This window comes from Dendropsophus ebraccatus, chromosome 5, assembly GCF_027789765.1.
Source record: "Dendropsophus ebraccatus isolate aDenEbr1 chromosome 5, aDenEbr1.pat, whole genome shotgun sequence".
NCBI lineage: Eukaryota > Metazoa > Chordata > Amphibia > Anura > Hylidae > Dendropsophus > Dendropsophus ebraccatus.
In genome coordinates, this window is record NC_091458.1 from 20,476,122 (window position 1) to 20,483,371 (window position 7,250).

Here is a 7,250-nt window from a genome sequence, read left to right on the forward strand (position 1 = left end):
GAGATGAGCGAACCTCGAACATGCTCGAGTCGATTCGAACCCGAACTTTTGGCATTTGATTAGCGGTGGCTGCTGAACTTGGATAAAGCCCTAAGGCTATGTGGAAATCATTGATATAGTCATTGGCTGTATCCATGTTTTCCAGACAACCTTAGAGCTTTATCCAAGTTCAGCAGCCCCATCTAATCAAATACCGAACGTTCGGGTTCGGATCGACTCGAACCCGGTTCACTCATCTCTAGTAGGTACCCATAAAGACACTCCCTGACACTCCTTAGGCATGTTTCGTTTAAGATTCCTGATTTATCCCTGTATGCAATGTTCTATTATTATAATCAGCAGCTGATATCCAGGGTGGCCGCCATATAGAACACAAACAACAGCTAGACAGGCAAGAAGAAGTTCTTGGTAGGTATTACGGGTATCTGGAGCCATTCTGACTGCATGGCTGCTGGAGGGTATGGGGGCAGGGAATTCATAGAGTTAAAACAACCATGGAGGTGACCCCAAAGATGCTCAATTGGATTCAATTCTGGGGAATAAGGTACTAGGGTGGCCCAGAGAATCCTAAGAGAACATTCCCCAGATCATAATGCTGCCCCCACTAGCTTGTGTTCTTCCAGTAATGGTTGCAGGGTGTTCTCTGATGTTTCTCTTCTGACATGCCAATGTCCATCTGTTCAATGAAGCAGAAAATGTAGATCATCAGAGAAAACAAGCCTTTACCTATCAGCAGAGAAGACAACCCTTTACCGATCAGGAGAGGAGGCAATCCTATACTGATCAGCAGAGGAGACAATCCTATACCGATCAGCAGAGGAGACAATCCTAAACCGATCAGTGGAGGAGACAACCTTTTACAGATCACCAGAGGAGACAATCCTATACCGATCAACGGAGGAGACAACCCTTTACCGAGCAGCAGAGAAGACAACCCTTTACCAATCATTGAAGAACAACAACCTTTACCGATCAATAAAGAAGACAACTCTTTACTGATCAGCAGAGAAGACAACCCTTTACTGATCAACAGAGAAGACAACCCTTTACTGATCAGGAGAGAAGACAACTCTTTACTGATCAGCAGAAAAGACAACCCTTTACTGATCAACAGAGAAGACAACCCTTTACTGATCAGGAGAGGAGACAATCCTATACCAATCAGCAGAGCAGGCATTCCTATACCAATCAGCGGAGAAGACAACCCTTTACCAATCATTGAAGAACAACAACCTTTACCGATCATGGAAGAAGACAACTCTTTACTGATCAGCAGAGAAGACAACCCTTTACTGATCAGCAGAGAAGACAACCCTTTACTGATCAGGAGAGGAGACAGTCCTATACCGATCAGCGGAGAAAACAACCCTTTACCGAGCAGCAGAGAAGACAACCCTTTACCAATCATTGAAGAAGAAAACCCTTTACCGATCAGTAGAAAAGACAACCCTTTACCAATCAGCGGAGAAGACAACCCTATACCGAGCAGCAGAGAAGGCAACCCTTTACCAATCATTGAAGAAGAAAACCCTTTACCGATCAGTAGAAAAGACAACCCGTTACCAATCAGCGGAGAAGACAACCCTATACCGAGCAGCAGAGAAGGCAACTCTTTACTGATCAACAGAGAAGACAGTCCTATACCGATCAGCGGAGAAGACAACCCTTTACCGAGCAGCAGAGAAGACAACCCTTTACCAATCATTGAAGAAGAAAACCCTTTACCGATCAGTAGAAAAGACAACCCTTTACCAATCAGCGGAGAAGACAGCCCTTTACCGATCAGTAGAAAAGACAACCCTTTACCAATCAGCGGAGAAGACAACCCTATACCGAGCAGCAGAGAAGGCAACTCTTTACTGATCAACAGAGAAGACAACCCTTTACCGATCAGCGGAGAAGACAGACCTTTATCAATAAGCGGAGGTCTAATTCCGATTCTGTTGAGCAAATAGAAATCTTTCCTTTTGATGCAATTTTAGCAGAGATGCAGCTACCATTCATCTGCCTCGGAGTCCCATACGCAGTAGGGATCACTGATCTGTTGTTTTAGACACTACTAGCCCCCTGGTTCATTGTGTATTTTGACCACCGACATTCACCTGTCACATTAACGGCAAATGGTGCCGCACCTGACCACCATGACCATGTTTTACGTTCATATTTTTAGGCTGCATTCACACTACGTATATTTCAGTCAGTATATTTCAGTCAGTATTGCAACCAAAACCAGGAGTGGATTAAAAACACAGAAAGGATCTGTTCACACAATGTTGAAATTGAGTGGATGGCCGCCATATAACAGTAAATAACGGCCATTATTTCAATATAACAGCCGTTCTAAAATAACAGCAAATATTTGCCATTAAATGGCGGCCATCCACTCAATTTCAACATTGTGTGAACAGATCCTTTCTGTGTTTTTAATCCACTCCTGGTTTTGGTTGCAATACTGACTGAAATATACTGACTGAAATATACATGTACTGACTGAAATATACGTAGTGTGAACGCAGCCTTACTAAGTAATACTGCCCCACCAAGACCACACATCAGGAAAAACAGGAACGCCATCATGTCTCTGATAAAAGCTTAGCTCTTTCATTGCGCGCTCTTCAGTACCCAGGGAAGTGTGCATCAGACTGACATGTTTGATACTATTGTGCAGCACTTACTCAAAACACTGCAAGTGCATCAATTTACAGCACTTTTCTCTACAAATTTAAAATAGCGTGGAAAAAGCACTTATTAGAAGAGTTCCTGTATTTTCCTCTATTGTATGTAAAACATTGTCCCCAGTCAATACATGCAGCTGGATAAAGCTGTGGTTAATAGATCTCAGAGGAGCTGGACTTATACACATCATACATGACCAAACATCACTGGATTGTGTCACTAAATAAAACACATATACACAGATAAAGAATATCACCATACAATGCTAGATACTACAGTGCAGTTACATTCAGTTACTACAGGGGAAATCTTCTATATTTGGAGTCATTCACTCTTTTTCTTCTCTATTTGGCCCAGACCACCATGATGACCTCTTCCAGCTATAATGTGTATTTTTGCCCAGTTCAGGGTCTTCCCCACCTATTATTTAACCCCTTCACAATACTATCCCATGCCTGTTTCTAACCTCAATGTCCTCATAATTATAGTTACCTCCAATAAAACAGTACTCCAAATGGTAATACTGCCCTGGCTGGTAACACTGTGCCATAGTGGCATGAACAAAGTAATAGTGCCTTCACAGTCACAGTGCCCACATTTAGTGCCTACATATGGTAAAGAGTCACCACATTTACATTACAAATATACACATAGGTACGCCATGCTGCCATCTTGTGTTTGTATTGAAAGAGATGAACGAGAAGAGTAAGGATAGTTAGTCATCTATAACTTGCCAGTTTTGCTGGAGCACATTGATCTCGAGTCAGTACTATCTAGATCTAGTACTACAGACATCTGCATAGGAAAGCATAGGAAGAATCCAAGTAGCCATCTTATCCCTTTCTGAAGGTGCAGCTTCTTCTCTACAAGTAATTGGGTGAGATGGCTACCAAGGGGGTAAGCATCACAAACTTTTTTATGTACTTGAATTGGACCTAAAACTCATAGCAATCACATCACGTCTGTGTTCATATCTGCTATAGGATACATATCTGCTATAAGACATCTCAATATATACAGGTGCATCTCCCCTGGTAGCCTGCTTACATTCTCCCCATCTGTCCTGTCATTGCAATTAAATAAATATAGTAAAAATACTCCCATGAGGAACGGTACTGCTCAGGGTGCACACTGACACAAAAAATGCTGTATGTCCTGCAGGAAGTGGTGTATTCTTTCCAGTCTGACACAGTGCTCTCTGCTGCCACCTCTGTCCATGTCAGGGACTATCCAGAGCAGGAGAGGTTTTCTATGGGGATTTGCTCCTGCTCTGGACAGTTCCTGACATGGACAGAGGTGGCAGCAGAGAGCACTGTGTCAGACTGGAAAGAATACACAACTTCCTGCAGGACATACAGCAGCTGAGAATGAGAGGGAAGGGGGGTGTCCATACTTGAGCACTAAGAGAGTAAAGTTTACAAGTATAAAAAAGAATAAAAGTAATTCTGGTTAGAATATTCTATGTTTTTTGTTTTTATATGTCAGGCTATGTTCACACTACGTAAGTTCCGCAGAAATCAGGGCCGTTGTTAAAACGGCTGTGATTCCTGCGGTACTTACGTAGTGCTGCAGGCTGAGGGAATCCCGGCCAGAGTGTATACACATTGGGGGAGATTTATCAAACATGGTGTAAAGTGAAACTGGCTCAGTTGCCCTTAGCAACCAATCAGATTCCACCTTTCATTCCTCACAGACTCTTTGGAAAATGAAAGGTGGAATCTGATTGGTTGCTAGGGGCAACTGAGCCAGTTTTACTTTACACCATGTTAGATAAATCTCCCCCAAAGTATACACTCCAGCCGGGATACCTAGCGGCACCGTGGAAAACTGACATGTCAGTCTTCTGCGGCCGCTATTCAGTGAATAGTGGCCGCAGAAAACCCTGTCAGTGCACACAGTGGAGCAAGCGGCAGTTTTCTTTTTTTTTTGTTATAATATTTTCTGAACTCCCAGAGAACCCAATTTAAGACTTCTGGAGATGGAAATCCTACCATTGCTGATGGTATATTTCCCTTTCATATGCTGTTGTAAATTCATTTTTAATAGAATTAATATTGGTGAAGGAAGGAAATGAATAAATTCCATAACCTTCAAATTTCCAAGCAGCCAATTACTGCTCATATCATCTCAATAATAAAGGTATGATACTCTGTTACATGATTCATGCTTTATAGAGCTTAAGGCTATGTTCACACTACGTATATGTCCGGCCGCATATTTTCCGCGGCCGTACATATACTGTACGTGTAAAACTCTGGCCGGAATTTACGCAAGTTGCGGCCGGCTACGTACGGTCCGCGAACTTACGCCCGCAAGCTACGTATGCTTCCCGAGAGGCGTACGTAGCGATCTGACAGTGGTCTTTTACTGGGAAATCTTCGCCTAGCCCCGGACACCCCACAGAACCTTTTGGATCGGCACAAAAAGCTTTAAAAATGAAGAAATCACCACTCCATACGGGACCGCATGTTATGCTACGGGCGTAAGTTACAGCATTTCCGTCCCGAAACAATGGTCTGGTTCATTTTTTACCGCACCGCGTACGATCCGGGCGTAAGTTCGTATGTAGTGTGAACTGTGCGGCCGTAGATCGTATACTTTCCATTGTATGCAAACTACGTAAATCTCCGGCCGCTTATTCACGGAGCGCGCTATGGCCGGAAACTTACGTAGTGTGAACGTAGCCTAAAAGTAAATCACCATGGCTGCTTCCAAGGGGGGGGGGGTTTGCCCAGAGGTCATTAATCTTGAATTCCAAGATAACTCCTTTAAAGGACAGAGGTGGCTCGAGAGAGCACTGTGTCAGACTGAAAAGAATACACCACTTCTTGCAGAACATACAGCAGCTGATAAGTACTGGATGAAATTCTGATACGTACTGGATGAGATTCTGGCACCAGTTGATTTTAAAGTTTTTTTTTTTTTTTTTTTACTGTAATCTATTGGCCGCCTGTGACATCCAGACAGGAATTAGGTGGATTTAATTACTCTACATATGTCTAATATTGGACTCATTACCAAATACAGCAGCATGTAATTATGTAAATTAGCAAATTTAACTTGCAGAGAAACTGCTTCACCTTCTTCCCCGGTGCAATGAAACTTCTCCATTAGAAACCATTTCATTCCGAAACAGCTATTTACATAGTCCTTAAAGACAAGGTATTGCTGAAAGGCATAGCGAAGGCCGGTGCGGAGGCTGGGGCGGAGGCTGGGGCGGAATTTCAATTAATTCATCTGAATCGTTGGGAAAGATTTCTTGATGCAAACACTTCAAAGGAAACGTCCACTCTTTTCTATATTTTATTTTTTATGAACATTCTAGGCTGATGAATTTCTTAATCTATCAATTTTGTGAATAGAGCGCTAAACCTATAAATAGAGATGAGCGAACCGGGTTCGGGTTCGAGTCGATCCGAACCCAAACGTTCGGTATATGATTAGCTGGGGCTGCTGAAGTTGGATAAAGCTCTAAGGTTGTCTGGAAAACATGGATACAGCCAATGACTATATCCATGTTTTCCACATAGCCTTAGTGCTTTATCCAACTTCAGCAGCCACCGCTAATCAAATGCCGAACAATCGGGTTCGGATGGACTCGAGCATGCTCCAGGTTCGCTCATCTCTATCTATAAACAATAGAGTGAAATGATAACATGTTAGCATGGAGTCTCGTCCAAAAGGAAAAGTCACCCATCGGAGTCCTTGCCCCATGTCAGTACAGTGCAGGTATCGGTTGGCTAGAAAGAAGTCTAGGGTCCTATTACATGGGCCGACCACGACCCGATTATTTTAGTAAACGAGCGCCGATCTGGTAGATCGGCACTCCTTTAATAGTCCTATTAGACGGCCTGATAATCTAGCAGTAAGGGCTGCATGGAAGCAGGACCGGGAAGCTGCGGAGGACAGGAGAGTAGACCAGGAGCAGGGTGAGGTAAGGTGTCTGGTGTTTGGGCAATCGTTAGCCGCCGGCTGCGCATCGCTATGATCGTTGTCATCGGCTGATCGTAGTCTCTATTACATGGAGTGACAATGGGCCGAATTGGCCCGATTTAGCCAATTATCACTTCATGTAATAGGGCCCTTTGAAACAGCTTAGGGAAGGGAAGTTATGGGGTACTGATTCTTATTGAAGAGACCTGGTGGTGTATGTAGTGCTACATTGAAGGAAAGTATGTAAATTATCTTCCCTTCAGAAGTAAATCTACAACAGTGAAACGTCTTTGAGGCTACAATACAAATTTAAGCAAAAATGGGATTGGTCCCCCCATGGGGTTTTATGGGATGGTCCCCCCATAGAAAAACATATACAGAAAGCTAGCAAAAGTGTATAATAGAGTCAGCAGGCCACAAAAATCACATGTTTTTTTTTTTTTTATCATACAATGAATTATTTTATCCCAGAATTGTAGGACCTCTCATTCCTTGTCCCCAACATTGCCACCCCGATCATTCCCAATACCCAGCAATGCTACCTATGCTATTCCTGTTTCCTGTCTGGCTCATTGTCTTAATCCTGGTCCACGAGATGGCTCTTCATCTCATTCTTGCCTCTCAGCCTGGGCCCCCATCTC